The sequence below is a fragment of the Rhynchophorus ferrugineus genome, unplaced genomic scaffold (assembly GCF_030347505.1).
Source record: "Rhynchophorus ferrugineus isolate W39M unplaced genomic scaffold, kcgeb_rfMv2 rfM30, whole genome shotgun sequence".
Taxonomy (NCBI): Eukaryota; Metazoa; Arthropoda; class Insecta; order Coleoptera; family Curculionidae; genus Rhynchophorus; species Rhynchophorus ferrugineus.
This window is the reverse complement of record NW_027472609.1, coordinates 1005703-1030876: the sequence shown is the minus strand read 5'-3', so window position 1 is coordinate 1030876 and position 25174 is coordinate 1005703. Positions and strand designations below refer to the sequence as shown.

The 25174-nt window shown below is 37.0% G+C and overlaps 1 long non-coding RNA gene across 1 annotated transcript in view; it reads right to left on the bottom strand.

Moving 5' to 3' along the window:
* The window catches only part of LOC143205902 (uncharacterized), a 30015-nt gene extending 12650 nt beyond the window's left edge, over positions 1-17365 (bottom strand). Inside the window, exon 1 of the long non-coding RNA XR_013007977.1 lies at positions 17284-17365. This is a non-coding gene — a long non-coding RNA (uncharacterized LOC143205902). The remainder of the gene's footprint in view (positions 1-17283) is intronic.
* Between the last annotated feature and the right edge of the window lie 7809 nt (positions 17366-25174).

The following is a 25174-nucleotide window of genomic DNA, read 5'->3' as shown; positions in this document are numbered from 1 at the left end:
GCCATCGTTCTTCTTTTTCTTCTAAGCAATTTATGTTGTCTCCTGTCTGATGCGCGTATACGTTGGTGATTAGTAAATCGCAGTCTAATAGTTTGACTATGACTTTGTCCGGTCCCGACATTTCTTAGTTCTTGTTGCTGGTTCTCGCACCAAGATTATGTTGTATTTTTCATTGTCGGCTTTCGCTCTCATGAGCGTGCTGGCCTGGATGCCTTTTTCGATGTTTATCTGTAGGATTTTTAGAGCCATTTCTGTTTCATTTCTTCGATGGCTTCTTCTTTTCTTTCTTGTATATTGGACAGGTTCTATCATTTACTCTATTGTTGGAGTTGACCTCCGGTGCTCCTGCTCATTTGCAGTTCGCACAATTCGTGGTGCTACTCTTGCAGTCCCTTCCCCCGTGCGGTCCTGCACATATATAACAACACTGTGCGCTTCTACAATGTATCTGCTTGTGCCCGAATCTGCTGCATTTATAGCATAGTAGAAATGCGTTGAAATCATCAACGAATTGTCTCAAGTACCCTACAAAGACTTTGCCCTTTTTTAACACTGCTCTGTATATGCTGGGAATTGTTTCGATTATAACGTTGTTTCTTTCTGAATTTTTGCATATATATTTCTTTACTACCTTGATGATTTCTTCTGGTTCTTCGTTGTTGTCAGTCTTTTTTCTTTCTTCTTGGATGATGTTCATATTCTCTTCGTTTTGATCAGCCAGATCTTCTATTATTTGTTCGTCTGTGATCTCCCTGGATACCCCTGTGATTCTGAATTTGGGACGTTTTTCACTATTATCGATTTTGATACCATGTACAGAGCTTATTTTTTCTATCAGGTCTTTCTTTTGTTTCTGGTCTTTACAGATCAGTGATACCAGTCCATGTCTGTGTACTCTTACGTGTTTCAGGCCATCTCCTGCTAACTCTTTACGGGTTAGCTTGCCTCTGATGGCGGCTAATGTCTCCGCGCCACTTGCTTTTCCCTTTCTGATTTTAATTTCGTATATATTATTAATCTGTTTCCGATTTTGCCATTCTAGATTAGGTGTGGTGGATTTCGATGCCTTTGACTGGGCTTTTTGTGGCTTCGACAGTGTTTTATTTTCATTATTCTTTTTTGTCGCCGCGACCTCATTGTACGTACATATCGTATTGGATGTACTTTCGGTCTGTAACTCCACGGTAGTCATCTCGATTCTTCTGCTGATGTCGGTCTGCGTGCTTACATCCATCATCACTGGCCTGACAAGGACTGCTGGAGAATACTCTCTTGCAATAGGGATACAATTTTTTGTATTCTCTTATCTGTTTCGTGCTGTATTTGTCCCAATTTTCTGTTTATCATCTCCTCCACCATTGCTTCCGCATTCGTGATGCTCTGGACTTATATAGTATTTGGTATCACGACTGCGGATTTGGCTTTCAGCACCTTTTCTGTTACTATGTCCATTTTCATTAAAATATTCGCGACGCGGTTTCTGTCTGTGGAGATGAATCGATATGTCTTATATTTTAGACAATATCTGTTGGTTACGAGCCTAACTTGCTCAGTCAGATGTCTTGTTCAAAGTCTATCATTTAATTTATATTAAAATTCAGTTCGGTCCCGACCTTCATAGAGTCAAGACGTGTTTTTTCTTTCCCGAAAACGAGTCTCCTTAAATATCAAATAAAAATATATCTATATATTCTTTACGGTCAATTTCTGTTAACGGTTTCAAAGAACTCCCAGGTACAGTATAGGGTGAAACGGCCAACCCAACGTGAAGGAAATAAAAGACTCAAACTCTCAAACAAAAGACGTTCTACGTTTTCCAGAAAAGGGAAAAAGTGGAAGTTAGTGAAAAAAACATTTAATTATAACATCATGGACAACAACATGGATTTGAATATATTATTGAAAGAAAACAAGGAATTAAGAATGAATAATGAGCGTCTGAACCAACAACTGTTGCAATTATCTAAGGATATGGCTGATATCCGTTTGCAACTGCAAGGTCACACGCAAGATACACCAAAAAGGTATACTAATTATGCAGAAGACTACTACACGGATGAAGACGAACTAGTATTAGAGGTAGGGGAACAGTCTGACTGGACCGAAGTAACAAACAAGAAGGATAAAAAGAGGAAGAAGTCTCAGATGACGCCATCGCCAATCGCAAAAAGTGGTATAAATATTAAAAAAAAGAAGCAAGAAAACAAAATCCCTCTGCCCCCTCCGAACAAGGTAAGCAATGTTGGCAATTTTAATTTATTTAGATCAGAAATAAAAGGAGTAGCCTCTGACCGAGTGCAGTTTAAAGCTTTGTCTAACAATGATATTAACGTAACCCTTAACAATGAAACAGACTATAGGAATGTAAAAAAGCATCTCATTGAGATGAAGAAAAACAATTCATTCAATAAACTCGAATATCACACTTATCAGTTAAAAAGTGATAAGTGGTATAGAGTAGTCATTAGAGGATTACCGTCCACAACAGATCAGGACGATATTAAATCGGAATTGCGGGCTTGCGGGCACGAAGTAGTGACCGTCACGCCTATAGCGAAAAAGACAACAAATGTAAATGGCGAAAAACAAATTAAAACTTTTCCGTTGTTCTATGTAGACATGACACAAAAGGAAAATAATAAAAATATATACGACATAAATTATTTACTAGACTGTAGGATAAAAGTGGAACCTCCGAAGAAAAGTAATAATATACCACAATGCACAAACTGTCAAAATCTTGGACACACTAAAAATGTTTGCAGTAGGGAACCAAGATGTGTGAAATGTGCCGGTAAACATCACACAACTCAGTGCAGAAAACAACGCAATGGTGTAGCGACATGCGTGTTGTGCAATGAAAAAGGTCACCCTGCCAATTATAAAGGATGTGCAGTATATCAAAAAAAAAAGAACTCCAGCCAAAGAAAATTACAGCAGAACAACGCTTAAGATAAATTGACAAAGTCAAAAACTCTGCTGCGGCCAACGAGCCAACTATCGTCGACATGATGAAATTGCTCAAAGAATTCCAGACCGAAATGAGACAGAAATTCAGTCAGTTAGCAGACAGGGTGGAAAATAGATATAGCTCTCATATCGGAAACACATTTTTCTAAAAAAAACTACATTAAAATACGGGGTTATGATGCTTACTGGACACTACACCCCAGTGAACGAGCTCGGGGCGGAACAGCTTTAATAATTAAACAAAATATACAACATTTCGAACAAGAAGAGATAAAAAATGAAGAAATACAAGCTACGATAATTAGTATCGAAAAAAACGGGGCTGAAATAAATATTGGCGCTATATATTGTCCACCGAGACATAAAATGACACAACAACAATATAAAGATATCTTTTCAAAATTAGGCCCACGGTTTATTATTGGTGGAGACTTTAATGTTAAACATACAGCTTGGGGTTCACGAATAATAACACCTGGAAAAGGAAACGAATTACTCGAAGCCATTAACCTTACAAATTGTAATTATCATTCAGGGCGCGAACCCACTTACTGGCCCACAGACAGTAATAAAGTCCCAGACCTGCTGGATTTCTACATTACAAAAGGCATCTCATTAAATCAAATTAGTACAGAAAGCTTGTGCGATCTAACATCTGATCACACTCCAGTATTGTTAACACTGGGCGCGACAATCCTAAGAAAAGCAAAAAAGCCTAATCTTACCAACAAATATACTGACTGGGACAAATTCAGATTAATACTGCAGGAACAAATCAGTTCAAAAGTAAGACTTAAAACTATAGATGATCTTGAGCAACAAACCAAACATATAACCGAAACAAATTCGGTCAGCTGCAAAAGATGCTACCCCAATTGCAAGAGAGAAATCAGAATATGAAGTACTTTACCCCCTCGAAATTAGAGAAATGATAAAAGAAAGACGAAAAGCTAGAAGAGTATGGCACAGGACCAGAAATGCTGCTGACAAAACCACGTTTAATAGAATTAGTAATCAGACAAATCAAAAGATCAAAGAATATAAACAGAATTGCTTTCAAAACTATTTAAGTGAATTAAGCCCACAAGCAGACAAAGATTATTCGCTATGGAAAGCAACTCGAAGATTTAAAAGACCAATTATTCGAGTACCGCCTATTAAAAATGATCGAAATGAATGGGTTCGACGCGACAATGAAAAAGCAGAATTGTTCGCAGAATATTTAGCTAACATTTTTCGGCCTAATGATATATAATCTACCATGGATACATCTCCTATTTATCAACCCGATGTAGATCTAAATCTAATTTCTCCACTGGAAGTTGCCACTGAAATTGATAACCTCAATCCTAAAAAGCACCTGGTATAGATGACATTTCACCTGGATTATTGAAAGAACTGCCACGAAAAGCAATCATCATGTTGATATATATATTTAATGCCTGTTTAAAGCTGAAGCATGTCCCGGAATGCTTTAAAGTTGCACAAATAATTATGCTCAAAAAACCTGACAAACCTGCAGAACAAGTCGAATCTTACAGGCCTATTTCGCTACTACATGCTATATCAAAGCTATTTGAGAAGCTGATATATAAACGTGTTAAACACTTGGTAACAATACCAGATTTCCAGTTTGGTTTTCGAAATCACCATTCAACTATCGATCAAGTGCACAGAGTAACTGCGTCTATTGAAAGAGCGTTTGAAGAAAAGAAATACTGCCCTGCAATATTCCTGGATGTCTCACAAGCTTTTGATCGGGTTTGGCATTTGGGATTAATCTGTAAGATGAGCAAATTGTTACCGCGTAACTATTGTCAATTGCTGGAGTCATATTTATTCGGAAGAAAATTTAGAGTATCGCACGAAATGGCGTTCTCGACATTTAAAAATATCTCGGCTGGAGTTCCACAAGGTAGCGTCTTAGGCCCTCTCCTGTATCTGCTCTACACTGCTGACATTCCAACAACAAAAGAAACACTTCTTGGAACCTTTGCTGATGACACAGTTATTATGGCAAAAGATATATCTCTGCCTAGGGCAATAGAAAAAGTGCAAGTGGCAGTCAACAAAATCTACAAATGGACAAAAGATTGGAAAATTCAACTTAATAGCTCCAAATCTATCCACGTTAATTTTGCATTAAGGCGAAATCATCTTGACGGTAGTTTAAATTGGAAGCATCACGTTAGACAAAAAGCAAAACACATTAGAACCAAAATAAAACAACTATACTGGTTAGTCGGAAGATACTCTCAACTTGATCTAAAATCAAAGAGGTTGATCTATAATACAATTATAAAGCCAATTTGGACCTATGGGGTGCAAATATGGGGTTGCACTAAAAATTCAAATCAGTTAGTCATACAGCGCTGTCAAAACAAGATTCTTCGATTGATTACCAATGCCTATCGCTATGTAACCAATGAAGAACTGCACGATGACCTGGAAATCAAATGGATTTGCGAAGTTGTGCAGGATTTCGCCTTGAAACACGAAGGAAGATTACTAAATCATTCTAACGTGGAAGCAATACAACTGCTGGACAGCGCACAGGATGTCAAGAGATTGAAACGAACAAAACCATACGAACTTGTGTGAACATTTAGTGTGTATTATTAGTGTAAACTATAGCTATAAGTTAATAATTAATAAATAATTGTAATTTTATAATTGATGAATACATACTGATGTATTTTCTCGCACTCGTCTTGCTTGCTAATTAATCCAAGCACATAGGAAAAGTAGTAATAAATTAATTGTAATAATAATAATAATTAAGATTGTACTAAGCGTATCTAATAAAGATGTTATAAAAAAGAACATTAATTTATTTCATTAATTTAGAGTAGAATATAGTAGAATATAATATAATTTTTAAAATATTTTTTTAAAGATATTGATGACAATTTTACGGTTTTCCACTTTTGAAATTCCTATCCTTTGATTGCTTAAGTTCATGCTAGATGTCGCGCGCCGCTTGTTCTCTTTCTCTAGTTAATATTTTCGCAATTAATTTGTAGATTTTGTAGATTATTTCTTATATTCCCGTTTTGATTACTATCTTTTCCTTTTATTAATTAAATTAGAATTACCCGTAATTTATGTTGTTGGATATTGTTTTCGTCTCTCATTCAGGAGAATTGACGTACCCGCATGGGAGGTTATGTCTTCGTTCTGTTTATACGTTTTGTTTATTTTATTTTATTATTGTTGTGTTTTTAGGTTTTCTTATGGATTAGACCGATCTTGTGTGATTTGGCGACCTACGACTTGTTTGTTTTACCCCCTCACACCACTTGGAGATTTTGTCGGACACCATCTGTGTCACTAGGAAATTTGCTTGTGCTTGACGATTGAATACCACCAGACTAGGATTGTACTTTTGTATGAATATTTGGTATTATTTCAGGGTGAGTTTAGATATCATTTTTATCCGCCTTTTCTTATTCGGAATTGATTAATTAGATGACCCTTGTGTTTTGATTTTGTAAGGCATGAAGTCCACTGAGATTACCACTCCGTGGGACGGTGAAGTGACGCCGTCAATATGTTTTGATGTTGTTTAACTACCTTTGTTTTATTTTATTTTCTTGCTAGTTATTTTCCCACCAGGATATCAGCAGTGTATTTATGTTTTTTCTATTTTTTAGGTTATCTGCGTCCAGATTCTTTGGCAGAATTGACCGTGATTTATTTGGAGATGATATATCCGAAGCTATCCGTGGCACCATGCAGCCCTTCTGTACTCGATGATTAAACGCTATCAGATTAGGATTTTACTTTTGCTTGGGTACTTTCGGGTATGTTGAATATTATATTTGTTTTTATTAGACTTATCTGTTCGAAAATGTATTAATTAGATGACTTATGTGTTTTGATTTGCAAGGTATGAGGTCTATTGAGATTACAACCCCGTGGGTCGGTGCAGTAACTTCGTGAATGTGTTTCATATTGTTCAACTACTTTTATTGCCAATCATCCTCCCATAGGGATATCAACAATTTATTTATGATTTTTTATGTTTTAGGTTAGGAATTCTTTGGCAGAGTTGATGGAATTGATTGTGTCCTAGTGGTGGAAAGCATTTTGGGACTATTGATACTATGAATTTGCTAGTTTTCTACACCATAAGATGAGTATTATTTGTCTTGTTTTATGAGGTGTGTCTCTGTCCTTTGAATGATTGTTTTAGATGATTGTGTTTTATGCAAAGGTTGTTAGGAGGTTATTTTGCGAAGATAGATACGACCTTGACGATATGAGATGATATGAATTTATGCCATCTCATTTGGTAAATTAGAAAATTTGTATTTCTTCATGGATTTTGATATTATTTGTCTATTTGAGCAGTCCTTAACCCCATTTACTTATTCTCTTTATTTTTAGGTAGGTTGGGCGACAAAACGAGACTACTATGATTGTGTATGTGATGAAGGTGCGGATCTGTAGTGCTATTGCTCACACTAAAGCAAACCATCAGCACCTCTCGATCTTCTCCATGCCATTTTACATGATTGAAGCATATTCTCCCATGCTCGTCGTTCCGGATGGTCAGCTTATTTTAATTGTTTAATGGTTCCTATAATTTGGCTTTTTTTTCTTGCTTATTATTATTATATTAATTACTTAATGATGCTTTTATTATAGCAACCATTATTTTGACTTAAAAAACTATGTAATAGTTGCATGCAGTAGCACTAACATCTAATAATAGTATGCCTAATATTAATCATTTTGAATGTCTATTTGTGGGATTGTGGAATTGTCTGTGCCTATCTCTATGTTTCTCAAGGGGCATCTCTTATATGTATAGAGAGTTATCTTGACATAGCTATTATTCGTATTGTGCTTTATTGGTTTAATTAATAATGAGGGTTTATATTACTGATTTCTTCTTGTTGTTTTTGTTATTATCAGTTGTCAGTTCTGGGATTGCTGGACTTCAGCGATATTTTCTTCATTAATAACTTTGTTTGCCCAATCATTCAATATTTCAATTTTCTTCTTGTTTGTTTTGTTGAGTGCATTTCTCATTTCCATCTGATCATTCGGAATTTTATAAAGATCTCTGGCGCTCAACCTTTCGGCGTTTGTGCATTAATTTATGATGACTATCTTCTTGATCTTGGCTGCATCCGCATACTCCTTCCGTGATTTCCAGTCTGAATCTCTTGATGTATGCTTCCATGTTTCCATGGTTTGTTATCAGTTGCACTGCTTTTCGGTTTAGCTCTAAACTTTCAAACCCTACTGTTTTGCAGTGCTTGTAAGTGTTGACGGCATGCATATCGCCATGTTTTTCTTCTAGTATTCTTATGGCTTCTTGTACGGCTAGAAGTTCAGCTACTCTCTGTTAATTCCATTTTCTTCTAGCCTGATGCATGCCTCTTCCTCCGTCCCGTCGCTCCTGCCTTTTCCTGCTTCACATTAGCATCCATCCATACCTTCGCTATGTGTCTTCCTATCTCGTACTGCTCGGTCCCCAACGAATCCACGGTTTTTCTCATGGCCAGCACATGTATTTTTACTCCGCCCTTGGCGGGCCTTGTCTATAACCGCATTTTTCTGCCGCTCATGCTCTTGGTTCGGCTTCTATTGGTAGAGGAACTACTCCTGCGATTACTTGTAGCGCGCTCGTCGGTGCTGTTTTAAACGCGCCGGTGATTAGTATTGGGGCGTATCTTTGAATCGCGTTTAGCTTTCTCTGAGTGTGTACTTTATTTACGTACCGTCCCCATTTCTCGGACCCTTATAATATGGCTGGCTTTACGACTCTCTCGTATACATTTTTAATTATGTCCCTTACCTTATTTCCGTACTTCCTGCTTATGGATCCCGCCGTTTTGGCGACGACGGTTTCGACCTTTTCTTTAATCGCATTCAGATGGTTAATGTATATTTTTGTCTTATCCAATATTACTCCCAATTACCTCATCTGGTCTTTAGGAGTTATGATTTCTTCGTTTAATTTAATTCCTATCTTCAGAAATCTGGTCCTCCTGGGTACTACTGGGATTTATCTCTTGCGGTCATTTCTTCTTTTCTTCAATTCTTCCATCGTAAAGGGGATCTCCTTTGGATATATCATAGCTTCCGATTTTTCTATATTGTAATGTGCTCTTGAATATTCTTTCCATTCTAAGCATTTGCGCCAGCATTTGTTCCATTCTTCTTTAATTTCAGTAGGTGTTCGATGGCTGATTGCGATGATTTGGTCGTCGGCGAACGTTTGTGCTCTCACATGTGTCTGCTGTGTGTCAATATCAGCTATCTTATCGAACCAGGAGTTGATATTAATCAACCATAGAGTCGGGCCTATGCTCGACCCTTGTGGGCACCCCTTCTCTATTCCGAACTCGATTTTGTTGCTGATTACTTGTTGTTTTTTAAGTTCATTATGACTCAGTCTAGTTCAGCTTCTTGTATTTCTTCTTCGTCTTCTTCTTGTTTGCTCCATTCTCCATTGGTGACCCTTGTCATGATCCTTACAAGTTGTTCTTTTTCTTCCTCCTCTTGTTTTGGATGATATTTTTCTACCTTTTCTTTCTCCAGGTTATACATATTGCCCGGTTCTACATCTTCCATTATTTCAACTATTTTCCCCCTGCTGACTCCTAGAGTCTTTATTATTTTGCAGACTCTATGCCATGGTTCAATGTCGAATGTGTTTTCTATTTATAATTATTTCTTCTACATGCTTCTTCTTCTTTTCTTTGACAAGCTTCTTGAATGCTCGCTTCATTACTCCATATTCCCTCACGAGGTCGGTCTTATCCCCGTCTTCTCGTCTGATCGAATCGGCTTTTCTTCTAAGTTCCAATTTCTTCTGTTGGCGTTCTCCATCCCATCATTCGTTGTCTTGTTTTATTATGATGGTGGTTGTTTTTAACAGTTTAGTAGATTTCTTGAAAGCTGCTTGCATTTGCTCCGCTTGTTTTTCAATTTCGTCTATTTGCATCGTCGCCCTTATTTCTGTGCTCGCGACTAGCAACCCGTCAGTGACTCTTTGCCAGCTGGTGCCGTGATAATCAAATTTTTTCTTCGATGTCTTATTTCTCTGGGGTTTACCCTCTATTTCTAAGGTTTGTGGTCGCTTAGTGTCTCTTCAGTTTCTTCGTACCGTCCAGTTAATCACGTTCACTTCTGGTCACTCATCAATGTTGCTGTTTCCCCTACTACTGATAAAGGTGGGAGCTGTTTGTTCATTCTGCACTAATTCCAGTCGGTATGATATGGTCCAGATTATCAGATTTGAACCTTTGTTGTTATACAATAAACATAAAGTGTGCTTGGCATTAAAATCACCAGCGACTATCCATTTCTTCTTGTATTTCTGCCATTGTTCTTCTTTTTCTTCTAAGCAATTTATGTTGTCTCCTGTCGGATGCGCGTATACGTTGGTTATTAGTAAATCGTAGTCTAATAGTTTGACTATGACTTTGACCGGTCCCGACATTTCTTAGTTCTTGTTGCTGGTTCTCGCACCAAGATTATGTCATATTTTTCTTTGTCGGCTTTCGCTCTCATGAGCTTGCTGGCCTGGATGCCTTTTTCGATGTTTATCTGTAGGATTTTTAGAGGCATTTCTGTTTCATTTCTTCGATGGCTTCTTCTTTTCTTTTCTTGTATATTGGACAGGTCCTATCATTTACTCTATTGTTTGAGTTTACCTCCGGTGCTCCTGCTCTTTTGCAGTTCGCACAATTCGTGGTGCTACTCTTGCAGTCCCTTCCCCCGTGCGGTCCTGCATATATTTAACAACACTGTGCGCTTCTACAATTTATCTGCTTGTGCCCGAAACTGCTGCATTTATAGCATAGTAGAATTGCGTTGAAATCATCAACGAATTGTCTCAAGTACCCTACAGAGACTTTGCCCTTTTTTAACACTGCTCTGTATATGCTGGGAATTGTTTCGATTATAACGTTGTTTCTTTCTGGGTTTTTGCATATATATTTCTTTACTACCTTGATGATTTCTTCTGGTTCTTCGTTGTTGTCAGTCTTTTTTCTTTCTTCTTGGATGATGTTCATATTTTCTTCGTTTTGATCAGCCAGATCTTTTATTATTTGTTCGTCTGTGATCTCCCTGGATACCCCTGTGATTCTGAATTTGGGACGTTTTTCACTATTATCGATTTTGATACCATGTACATAGCTTATTTCCAGTCCACAGTCCATGTCTGTGTACTCTTACGTGTTTGAGGCCATCTCCTGCTAACTCTTTACGGGTTAGCTTGCCTCTGGTGGCGGCTAATGTCTCCGCGCCACTTGCTTTTTCCTTTCTGATTTTAATTTCGTATATATTATTAATCTGTTTCGGATTTTGCCATTCTAGATTAGGTCTGGTGGATTTCGATGCCTTTGACTGGGCTTTTTGTGGGTTTGGCAGTGTTTTATTTTCATTATTCTTTTTGTCGCCGCGACCTCATTGTACGTACAGATCGTATTCGATGTATTTTCGGTCTGTAACTCCACGGTAGTCATCTCGATTCTTCTGCTGATGTCGGTCTGCGTGCTCACATCCATCATCACTGGCCTGGCGAGGACTGCTGGAGAATACTCTCTTGCAATAAGGATTCTATTTTTTGTATTCTCTTGTCTGTTTCGTGCTGTATTTGTCCCAATTTTCTGTTTATCATCTCCTCCACCATTGCTTGTATAGTATTTGGCATCACGACTGCGGATTTGGCTTTCAGCACCTTTTCTGTTACTATGTCCAATTTCATTAGAATATTCGCGACGCGGGTTCTGTCTGTGGAGATGAATCGATATGTCTTATATTTTAGACAATATCTGTTGGTTACGAGCCTAACTTGCTCAGTCAGATGTCTTGTTCAAAGTCTATCATTTAATTTATTTCATTAATTTAGAGTAGAATATAGTAGAATAAAATATAATTTTTTAAATATTTTTTTAAAGATATTGATGACAATTTTACGGTTTTTCACTTTTGAAATTCCTATCCTTTGATTGCTTAAGTTCATGCTAGATGTCGCGAGCCGCTTGTTGTTCTCTTTCTCTAGTTAATATTTTCGCAATTAATATGTAGATTTTGTAGATTATTTCTTATATTCCCGTTTTGATTACTATCTTTTCCTTTTATTAATTAAATTAGAATTACCCGTAATTTATGTTGTTGGATATTGTTTTCGTCTCTCATTCAGGAGAATTGACGTACCCGCATGGGAGGTTATGTCTTCGTTCTGTTTATACGTTTTGTTTATTTTATTTTATTATTGTTGTGTTTTTAGGTTTTCTTATGGATTAGGCCGATCTTGTGTGATTTGGCGACCTACGACTTGTTTGTTTTACCCCCTCACACCACTTGGAGATTTTGTCGGACACCATCTGTGTCACTAGGAAATTTGCTTGTGCTTGACGATTGAATACCACCAGACTAGGATTGTACTTTTGTATGAATATTTGGTATTATTTCAGGGTGAGTTTAGATATCATCTTTATCCGCCTTTTCTTATTCGGAATTGATTAATTAGATGACCCTTGTGTTTTGATTTTGTAAGGCATGAAGTCCACTGAGATTACCACTCCGTGGGACGGTGAAGTGACGCCGTAAATAGGTTTTGATGTTGTTTAACTACCTTTGTTTTATTTTATTTTCTTGCTAGTTATTTTCCCACCAGGATATTGACCGTGAATTATTTGGAGATGATATATCCGAAGCTATCCGTGGCACCATGCAGCCCTTCTGTACTCGATGATTAAACGCTATCAGATTAGGATTTTACTTTTGCTTGAGTACTTTCGGGTATGTTGAATATTATATTTGTTTTTATTAGACTTATCTGTTTGAAAATTCATTAATTAGATGACTTATGTGTTTTGATTTGCAAGGTATGAGGTTACAACCCCGTGGGTCGGTGCAGTAACTTCGTGAATGTGTTTCATATTGTTCAACTACTTTTATTGCCAATCATCCTCCCATAGGGATATCAACAGTTTATTTATGATTTTTTATGTTTTAGGTTAGGAATTCTTTGGCAGAGTTGATGGAATTTATTGTGTCCTAGTGGTGGAAAGCATTTTGGGACTATTGATACTATGAATTTGCTAGTTTTCTACACCATAAGATGAGTATTATTTGTCTTGTTTTATGAGGTGTGTCTCTGTCCTTTGAATGATTGTTTTAGATGATTGTGTTTTATACAAAGGTTTTTAGGAGGTTATTTTGCGAAGATAGATACGACCTTGACGATATGAGATGATATGAATTTATGCCATCTCATTTGGTAAATTAGAAAATTTGTATTTCTTCATGGATTTTGATATTATTTGTCAATTTGAGCAGTCCTTAACCCCATTTACTTATTCTCTTTATTTTTAGGTAGGTTGGGCGACAAAACGAGACTCCTATGATTGTGTATGTGATGAAGGTGCGGATCTGTAGTGCTATTGCTCAAACTAAAGCAAACCATCAGCACCTCTCGATCTTCTCCATACCATTTTACATTGAAGCATATTCTCCCATGCTCGTCGTTCCGGATGGTCAGCTTATTTTAATTGTTTAATGGATGCCCGATTCCTCAAGCAGAATCAGCAAAATACCTTGGAATCCATCTTGACGGTAGATTAAATTGGAAGCATTACGTTAGACAAAAAGCAAAACACATTAGAACCAAAATAAAACAACTGTACTGGTTAGTCGGAAGATACTCTCAACTTGATCTAAAATCAAAGAGGTTGATCTATAATACAATTATAAAGCCAATTTGGACCTATGGGGTGCAAATATGGGGTTGCACTAAAAATTCAAATCAGTTAGTCATACAGCGCTGTCAAAACAAGATTCTTCGATTGATTACCAATGCCTATCGCTATGTAACCAATGAAGAACTGCACGATGACCTGGAAATCAAATGGATTTGCGAAGTTGTGCAGGATTTCGCCTTGAAACACGAAAGAAGATTACTAAATCATTCTAACGTGGAAGCAATACAAGTGCTGGACAGCGCACAGGATGTCAAGAGATTGAAACGAACAAAACCATACGAACTTGTGTGAATATTTAGTGTGTATTATTAGTGTAAACTATAGCTATAAGTTAATAATTAATAAATAATTGTAATTTTATAATTGAGGAATACATACTGATATATTTTCTCGCACTCGTCTTGCTTGCTAATTAATCCAAGCACATAGGAAAAGTAGTAATAAATTAATTGTAATAATAATAACAATTAAGATTGTACTAAGCGTAGCTAATAAAGATGTTATAAAAAAAATTAAATTTATTTCATTAATTTAGAGTAGAATATAATATAATTTTTAAAATATTTTTTTAAAGATATTGTTGACAATTTTACGGTTTTCCACTTTTGAAATTCCTATCCTTTGATTGCTTAAGTTCATGCTAGATGTCGCGCGCCGCTTGTTGTTCTCTTTCTCTAGTTAATATTTTCGCAATTAATTTGTAGATTTTGTAGATTATTTCTTATATTCCCGTTTTGATTACTATCTTTTCCTTTTATTAATTAAATAAGAATTACCCGTAATTTATGTTGTTGGATATTGTTTTCGTCTCTCATTCAGGAGAATTGACGTACCCGCATGGGAGGTTATGTCTTCGTTCTGTTTATACGTTTTGTTTATTTTATTTTATTATTGTTGTGTTTTTAGGTTTTCTTATGGATTAGGCCGATCTTGTGTGATTTGGCGACCTACGACTTGTTTGTTTTACCTCCTCACACCACTTGGAGATTTTGTCGGACACCATCTGTGTCACTAGGAAATTTGCTTGTGCTTGACGATTGAATACCACCAGACTAGGATTGTACTTTTGTATGAATATTTGGTATTATTTCAGGGTGAGTTTAGATATCATTTTTATCCGCCTTTTCTTATTCGGAATTGATTAATTAGATGACCCTTGTGTTTTGATTTTGTAAGGCATGAAGTCCACTGAGATTACCACTCCGTGGGACGGTGAAGTGACGCCGTAAATATGTTTTGATGTTGTTTAACTACCTTTGTTTTATTTTATTTTCTTGCTAGTTATTTTCCCACCAGGATATCAGCAGTGTATTTATGTTTTTTCTATTTTTTAGGTTATCTGCGTCCAGATTCTTTGGCAGAATTGACCGTGATTTATTTGGAGATGATATATCCGAAGCTATCCGTGGCACCATGCAGCCCTTCTGTACTCGATGATTAAACGCTATCAGATTAGGATTTTACTTTTGCTTGAGTACTTTCGGGTATGTTGAATATTATATTTGTTTTTATTAGACTTATCTGTTCGAAAATTTATTAATTAGATGACTTTGATTTGCATGTTTTGATTTGCAAGGTATGAGGTCTATTGAGATTACAACCCCGTGGGTCGGTGCAGTAACTTCGTGAATGTGTTTCATATTGTTCAACTACTTTTATTGCCAATCATCCTCCCATAGGGATATCAACAGTTTATTTATGATTTTTTATGTTTTAGGTTAGGGATTCTTTGGTAGAGTTGATGGAATTGATTGTGTCCTAGTGGTGGAAAGCATTTTGGGACTATTGATACTATGAATTTGCTAGTTTTCTACACCATAAGATGAGTGTTATTTGTCTTGTTTTATGAGGTGTGTCTCTGTCCTTTGAATGATTGTTTTAGATGATTGTGTTTTATACAAAGGTTTTTAGGAGGTTATTTTGCGAAGATAGATACGACCTTGACGATATGAGATGATATGAATTTATGCCATCTCATTTGGTAAATTAGAAAATTTGTATTTCTTCATGGATTTTGATATTATTTGTCTATTTGAGCAGTCCTTAACCCCATTTACTTATTCTCTTTATTTTTAGGTAGGTTGGGCGACAAAACGAGACTCCTATTATTGTGTATGTGATGAAGGTGCGGACCTGTAGTGCTATTGCTCACACTAAAGCAAACCATCAGCACCTCTCGATCTTCTCCATGCCATTTTACATGATTGAAGCATATTCTCCCATGCTCGTCGTTCCGGATGGTCAGCTTATTTTAATTGTTTAATGGTTCCTATAATTTGGCTTTTTTTTCTTGCTTATTATTATTATATTAATTACTTAATGATGCTTTTATTATAGCAACCATTATTTTGACTTAAAAAACTATGTAATAGTTGCATGCAGTAGCGCTAACATCTAATAATAGTATGCCTAATATTAATCATTTTGAATGTCTATTTGTGGGATTGTGGAATTGTCTGTGCCTATATCTATGTTTCTCAAGGGGCGTCTCTTATATGTATAGAGAGTTATCTTGACATAGCTATTATTCATATAGTGCTTTATTGGTTTAATTAATAATGAGGGTTTATATTACTGATTTCTTCTTGTTGTTTTTGTTATTATCAGTTGTTAGTTCTGGGATTGCTGGACTTCAGCGATATTTTCTTCTTCATTAATAACTTTGTTTGCCCAATCATTCAATATTTCAATTTTCTTCTTGTTTGTTTTGTTGAGTGCATTTCTCATTTCCATCTGATCATTCGGAATTTTATAAAGATCTCTGGCGATCAACCTTTCGGCGTTTGTGCATTCATTTATGATGACTATCTTCTTGATCTTGGCTGCATCCGCATACTCCTTCCGTGATTTCCAGTCTGAATCTCTTGATGTATGCTTCCATGTTTCCATGGTTTGTTATCAGTTGCACTGCTTTTCGGTTTAGCTCTAAACTTTCAAACCCTACTGTTTTGCAGTGCTTGTAAGTGTTGCGGCCGTTGGAGCATTGGTCTCAGTATCTTTGCCATTTTCGTAGAGTCCATTTCTTGTTTTCGTTTCTTGTCTGTTTGATTCTTCTCAGTGGCAGCCTTGGCTGTTTGGTCGACTTTTGTTGATTCCGTTGAGGTAAGCCTTTTTTCCCATGATATTTCCTTTTGATACCCCTGGCTGCTCGCTCTCGCAGTACCTTCTGTACTTCGGCTACCGGTCTGATCTTTGTCTCGTCGTTCTCCAGCTGCCAGATAGTCGCTCTGCTATCTGTTTTGATGACGGCATGCATATCGCCATGTTTTTCTTCTAGTATTCTTATGGCTTCTTGTACGGCTAGAAATTCAGCTACTCTCTGTTAATTCCATTTTCTTCTAGCCTGATGCATGCTTCTTCCTCCGTCCCGTCGCTCCTGCTTTTTCCTGCTTCACATTAGCATCCATCCATACCTTCGCTATGTGTCTTCCTATCTCGTACTGCTCGGTCCCCAACGAATCCACGGTTTTTCTCATGGCCAGCACATGTATTTTTACTCCAGCCTTGGCGGGCCTGGTGGATCACCGCATTTTTCTGCTGCTCATGCTCTTGCTTCGGCTTCTATTGGTAGAGGAACTACTCCTGCGATTACTTGTAGCGCGCTCGTCGGTGCTGTTTTAAACGCGCCGGTGATTAATATTAGGGCGTATCTTTGAATCGCGTTTAGCTTCCTCTGAGTGTGTACTTTATTTACTTACTGTCCCCATTTCTCGGACCCTTATAATATGGCTGGCTTTACGACTCTCTCGTATACATTCTTCATTATGTCCCTTAACTTATTTCCGTACTTCCTGCTTATGGGTACCGCCGTTTTGGCGACGACGGTTTCGACCTTTTCTTTAATCGCATTCAGATGGTTAATGTATATTTTTGTCATATCCAATATTACTCCCAATTACCTCATTTGGTCTTTAGGAGTTATTCCTATCTTCGGAAATCTGGTCCTCCTGGGTACTACTGGGATTTATCTCTTGCGGTCATTTCTTCTTTTCTTCAATTCTTCCATCGTAAAGGGGATCTCCTTTGGATATATCATAGCTTCCGATTTTTCTATATTGTAATGTGCTCTTGAATATTCTTTCCATTCTAAGCATTTGCGCCAGAATTTGTTCCATTCTTCTTTAATTTCAGTAGGTATTCGATGGCTGATTGCGATGATTTGGTCGTCGGCGAACGTTTGTGCTCTCACATGTGTCTGTTGTGTGACAATATCAGCTATCTTATCGAACCAGGAGTTGATATTAATCAACCATAGAGTCGGGCCTATGCTCGACCCTTGTGGGCACCCCTTCTCCATTCCGAACTCGATTTTGTTGCTGATTACCTGTTGTTTTTTAAGTTCATTATGACCCAGTCTAGTTCACCTTCTTGTATTTCTTCTTCGTCTTCTTCTTGTTTGCTCCATTCTCCATTGGTGACCCTTGTCATGATCCTTACAAGTTGTTCTTTTTCTTCCTCCTCTTGTTTTGGATGATATTGTTCTACCTTTTCTTTCTCCAGGTTATACATATTGCCCGGTTCGGCATCTTCCATTATTTCAACTATTTTCCCCCTGCTAACTCCTAGAGTCTTTATTATTTTCCAGACTCTATGCCATGGTTCAATGTCGAATGTGTTTTCTATTTATAATTATTTCTTCTACATGCTTCTTCTTTTCTTTGACAAGCTTCTTGAATGCTCGCTTCATACTCCATAGGGAGTGAGGGAATCACGAGGTCGGTCTTATCCCCGTCTTCTCGTCTGATCGAATCGGCTTTTGTTCTAAGTTCCAATTTCTTCTGTTGGCGTTCTCCATCCCATCATTTGTTGTCTTGTTTGATTATGAAGGTGGTTGTTTTTAACAGTTTAGTAGATTTCTTGAAAGCTGTTTGCATTTGCTCCGCTTGTTTTTCAATTTCGTCTATTTGCATCGTCGCCCTCATTTCTGTGCTCGCGACTAGCAACCCGTCAGTGACTCTTTGCCAGCTGGTCCCGTGATAATCAAACTTTTTCTTCGATGTCTTATTTCTCTGGTGTTTACCCTCTATTTCGAAGAGGATGTGTTTGTGGTCGCTTAGTGTCTCTTCACTTTCTTGTACCGTCGAATTGATCACGTTCACTTCTCGTCACTCATCAATGTTGCTGTTTCCCCTACTACTGATAAAGGTGGGAGCTGTTTGTTCATTCTGCACTAATTCCAGTCGGTATGATATGGTCTAGATTATCAGATTTGAACCTTTGTTGTTATACAATAAACATAAAGTGTGCTTGGCATTAAAATCACCAGCTACTATCCATTTCTTCTGGTATTTCTGCCATTGTTCTTCTTTTTCTTCTAAGCAATTTATGTTGTCTCCTGTCTGATGCGCGTATACGTTGGTGATTAATAAATCGTAGTCTAATAGTTTGACTATGACTTTGTCCGGTCCCGACATTTCTTAGTTCTTGTTGCTGGTTCTCGCACCAAGATTATGTCGTATTTTTCTTTGTCGGCTTTCGCTCTCATGAGCGTGCTGGCGTGGATGCCTTTTTCGATGTTTATCTGTAGGATTTTTAGAGCCATTTCTGTTTCATTTCTTCGATGGCTTCTTCTTTTCTTTTCTTGTATATTGGACAGGTTCTATGATTTACTCTATTGTTGGAGTTTACCTCCGGTGCTCCAGCTCATTTGCAGTTCGCACATTTCGTGGTGCTACTCTTGCAGTCCCTTCCCCCGTGCGGTTCTGCACATATATAACAACACTGTGCGCTTCTACAATGTATCTGCTTGTGCCCGAATCTGCTGCATTTATAGCATAGTAGAATTGCGTTGAAATCATCAACGAATTGTCTCAAGCACCCTACAAAGACTTTGCCCTTTTTAACACTGCTCTGTATATGCTGGGAATTGTTTCTATTATAACATTGTTTCTTTCTGGGTTTTTGCGTATATATTTCTTTACTAGCTTGATGATTTCTTCTGGTTTTTCGTTGTTGTCAGTCTTTTTTCTTTCTTCTTGGATGATGTTCATATTCTCTTCGTTTTGATCAGCCAGATCTTCTATTATTTGTTCGTCTGTGATCTCCCTGGATACCCCTGTGATTCTGAATTTGGGACGTTTTTCACTATTATCGATTTTGATACCATGTACAGAGCTTATTTTTTGTATCAGGTCTTTCTTTTGTTTCTGGTCTTTACAGATCAGTGATACCAGTCCATGTCTGTGTACTCTTACGTGTTTAAGGCCATCTCCTGCTAACTCTTTACGGGTTAGCTTGCCTCTGATGGCGGCTAATGTCTCCGCTCCACTTGCTTTTTCCTCTCTGATTTTAATTTCGTATATATTATTAATCTGTTTCGGATTTTGCCATTCTAGATTAGGTCTGGTGGATTTCGATGCCTTTGACTGGGCTTTTTGTGGCTTCGACAGTGTTTTATTTTCATTATTCTTTTTTGTCGCCGCAACCTGATTGTACGTACAGATCGTATTGGATGTACTTTCGGTCTGTAACTCCACGGTAGACATCTCGATTCTTCTGCTGATGTCGGTCTGCGTGCTTACATCCATCATCACTGGCCTGGCGAGGACTGCTGGAGAATACTCTCTTGCAATAGGGATTCTATTTTTTGTATTCTCTTATCTGTTTCATGCTGTATTTGTCCCAATTTTCTGTTTATCATCTCCTCCACCATTGCTTCCGCATTCGTGATGCTCTGGACTTATATAGTATTTGGCATCACGACTGCGGATTTGGCTTTCAGCACCTTTTCTGTTACTATGTCCATTTTCATTAAAATATTCGCGACCCGGTTTCTGTCTGTGGAGATGAATCGATATGTCTTATATTTTAGACAATATCTGTTGGTTACGAGCCTAACTTGCTCAGTCAGATGTCTTGTTCAAAGTCTATCATTTAATTTATATTAAAATTCAGTTCGGTCCCGACCTTCATAGAGTCAAGACGTGTTTTTTCTTTCCCGAAAACGAGTCTCCGTAAATATCAAATAAAAATATATCTATATATTTTTTACGTTCAATTTCTGTTAACGGTTTGAAAGAACTCCCAGGTACGGGATACGGTGAAACGGCCAACCCAAAGTGAAGGAAATAAAAGACTCAAACTCTCAAACAAAAGACGTTCTACGTTTTTCAGAAAAGGGAAAAAGTGAAAGTTACTGAAAAAAACATTTAATTATAACATCATGGACAACAACATGTATTTGAATATATTATTGAAAGAAAACAAGGAATTAAGAATGAATAATGAGCGTCTGAACCATCAACTGTTGCAATTATCTAAGGATATGGCTGCTATCCGTTTGCAACTGCAAGGTCACACGCAAGATACACCAAAAAGGCATACTAATTATGCAGAAGACTACTACACGGATGAAGACGAACTAGCATTAGAGGTAGGGGAACAGTCTGACTGGACCGAAGTAACAAACAAGAAGGATAAAGAGAGGAAGAAGTCTCAGATGACGCCATCGCCAATCGCAAAAACTGGTATAAATATTAAAAAAAAGAAGCAAGAAAACAAAATCCCTCTGACCCCTCCGATCAAGGTAAGCAATGTTGGCAATTTTAATTTATTTAGATCAGAAATAAAGGGAGTAGTCTCTGACCGAGTGCAGTTTAAAGCTTTGTCTAACAATGATATTAACGTAACCCTTAACAATGAAACAGACTATAGGAATGTAAAAAAGCATCTCATTGAGATGAAGAAAAACAATTCATTCAATAAACTCGAATATCACACTTATCAGTTAAAAAGTGATAAGTGGTATAGAGTAGTCATTAGAGGATTACCGTCCACAACAGATCAGGACGATATTAAATCGGAATTACGGGCTTGCGGGCACGAAGTAGAAAAACAAATTAAAACTTTTCCGTTGTTCTATGTAGACATGACACAAAAGGAAAATAATAAAAATATATACGACATAAATTATTTACTAGACTGTAGGATAAAAATATACCACAATGCACAAACTGTCAAAATCTTGGACACACTAAAATTTTTGCAGTAGGGAACCAAGATGTGTGAAATGTGCCGGTAAACATCACACAACTCAGTACAGAAAACAACGCAATAGTGTAGCGACATGCGTGTTGTGCAATGAAAAAGGTCACCCTGCCAATTATAAAGGATGTGCAGTATATAAAAAAAAAAGGACTCCAGCCAAAGAAAATTACAGCAGAACAACGCTTAAGACAAATTGACAAAGTCAAAAACTCTGAAACAACATCTACCGTTGAAAATAAAAAAACCTATGTAACCGTAAGACCATCGGTCAAAAATATAAACGTCAAAATATCAAATGATAAACAAATTGATACGAAACCGCAGAACGCTGCGGCCAACGAGCCAACTATCGTCGACATGATGAAATTGCTCAAAGAATTCCAGACCGAAATGAGACAGAAATTCAGTCAGTTAGCAGACAGGGTGGAAAAATTGGAGAAATCCGAATTGGGGAAATCTACCCAAAACAAGCTGAAGAGAAATCAAAATGAGTAATTCTTTTTTAAGAATTATAACTTGGAACGCAAACGGACTAAATCAAAGAGTCCGGGAACTAGAATTATTCTTAAAAACATATAACATAGATATAGCTCTCATATCGGAAACACATTTTTCTAAAAAAAACTAAATTAAAATACGGGGTTATGATGCTTACTGGACACTACACCCCAGTGAACGAGCTCGAGGCGGAACAGCTTTAATAATTAAACAAAATATACAACATTTCGAACAAGAAGAGATAAAAAATGAAGAAATACAAGCTACGATAATTAGTATCGAAAAAAACGGGGCTGAAATAAATATTGGCGCTATATATCGTCCACCGAGACATAAAATGACACAACAACAATATAAAGATATCTTTTCAAAATTAGGCCCACGGTTTATTATTGGTGGAGACTTTAATGTTAAACATACTGCTTGGGGTTCACGAATAATAACACCTGGAAAAGGAAACGAATTACTCGAAGCCATTAACCTTACAAATTGTAATTATCATTCAGGGCGCGAACCCACTTACTGGCCCACAGACAGTAATAAAGTCCCAGACCTGCTGGATTTCTACATTACAAAAGGCATCTCATTAAATCATATTAGTACAGAAAGCTTGTGCGATCTAACATCTGATCACACTCCAGTATTGTTAACACTGGGCGCGACAATCCTAAGAAAAGCAAAAAAGCCTAATCTTACCAACAAATATACTGACTGGGACAAATTCAGATTAATAATGCAGGAACAAATCAGTTCAAAAGTAAGACTTAAAACTATAGATGATCTTGAGCAACAAACCAAACATATAACCGAAACAAATTCGGTCAGCTGCAAAAGATGCTACCCCAATTGCAAGAGAGAAATCAGAATATGAAGTACTTTACCCCCTCGAAATTAGAGAAATGATAAAAGAAAGACGAAAAGCTAGAAGAGTATGGCACAGGACCAGAAATGCTGCTGACAAAACCACGTTTAATAGAATTAGTAATCAGACAAATCAAAAGATCAAAGAATATAAACAGAATTGCTTTCAAAAGTATTTAAGTGAATTAAGCCCACAAGCAGACAAAGATTATTCGCTATGGAAAGCAACTCGAAGATTTAAAAGACCAATTATTCGAGTACCGCCTATTAAAAATAATCGAAATGAATGGGTTCGACGCGACAATGAAAAAGCTGAATTGTTCGCAGAATATTTAGCTAACATTTTTCGGCCAAATGATATATAATCTACCATGGATACATCTCCTATTTATCAACCCGATGTAGATCTAAATCTAATTTCTCCACTGGAAGTTGCCACTGAAATTGATAACCTCAATCCTAAAAAGGCACCTGGTATTGATGACATTTCACCTGGATTATTGAAAGAACTGCCACGAAAAGCAATCATCATGTTGACATATATATTTAATGCCTGTTTAAGGCTGAAGCATGTCCCGGAATGCTTTAAAGTTGCACAAATAATTATGCTCAAAAAACCTGACAAACCTGCAAGTCGACAAGTCGAATCTTACAGGCCTGTTTCGCTACTACCTGCAATATCAAAGCTATTTGAGAAGCTGATATATAAACGTGTTAAACACTTGGTAACAATACCAGATTTCCAGTTTGGTTTTCGACATCACCATTCAACTATCGATCAAGTGCACAGAGTAACTGCGGCTATTGAAAGAGCGTTTGAAGAAAAGAAATACTGCCCTGCAATATTCCTGGATGCCTCACAAGCTTTTGATCGGGTTTGGCATTTTGGTTAATCTGTAAGATGAGCAAATTGTTACCGCGTAACTATTGTCAATTGCTGGAGTCATATTTATTCGGAAGAAAATTTAGAGTATCGCACGAAATGGCGTTCTCGACATTTAAAAATATCTCGGCTGGAGTTCCACAAGGTAGCGTCTTAGGACCTCTCCTGTATCTGCTTTACACTGCTGACATTCCAACAACAAAAGAAACACTTCTTGGAACCTTTGCTGATGACACAGTTATTATGGCAAAAGATATATCTCTGCCTAGGGCAATAGAAAAAGTGCAAGTGGCAGTCAACAAAATCTACAAATGGACAAAAGATTGGAAAATTCAACTTAATAGCTCCAAATCTATCCACGTTAATTTTGCATTAAGGCGAAATCATCTTGACGGTAGATTAAATTGGAAGCATCACGTTAGACAAAAAGCAAAACACATTAGAACCAAAATAAAACAACTATACTGGTTAGTCGGAAGATACTCTCAACTTGATCTAAAATCAAAGAGGTTGATCTATAATACAATTATAAAGCCAATTTGGACCTATGGGGTGCAAATATGGGGTTGCACTAAAAATTCAAATCAGTTAGTCATACAGCGCTGTCAAAACAAGATTCTTCGATTGATTACCAATGCCTATCGCTATGTAACCAATGAAGAACTGCACGATGACCTGGAAATCAAATGGATTTGCGAAGTTGTGCAGGATTTCGCCTTGAAACGCGAAGGAAGATTACTAAATCATTCTAACGTGGAAGCAATACAACTGCTGGACAGCGCACAGGATGTCAAGAGATTGAAACGAACAAAACCATACGAACTTGTGTGAACATTTAGTGTGTATTATTAGTGTAAACTATAGCTATAAGTTAATAATTAATAAATAATTGTAATTTTATAATTGAGGAATACATACTGATATATTTTCTCGCACTCGTCTTGCTTGCTAATTAATCCAAGCACATAGGAAAAGTAGTAATAAATTAATTGTAATAATAATAACAATTAAGATTGTACTAAGCGTAGCTAATAAAGATGTTATAAAAAAAATTAAATTTATTTCATTAATTTAGAGTAGAATATAATATAATTTTTAAAATATTTTTTTAAAGATATTGTTGACAATTTTACGGTTTTCCACTTTTGAAATTCCTATCCTTTGATTGCTTAAGTTCATGCTAGATGTCGCGCGCCGCTTGTTGTTCTCTTTCTCTAGTTAATATTTTCGCAATTAATTTGTA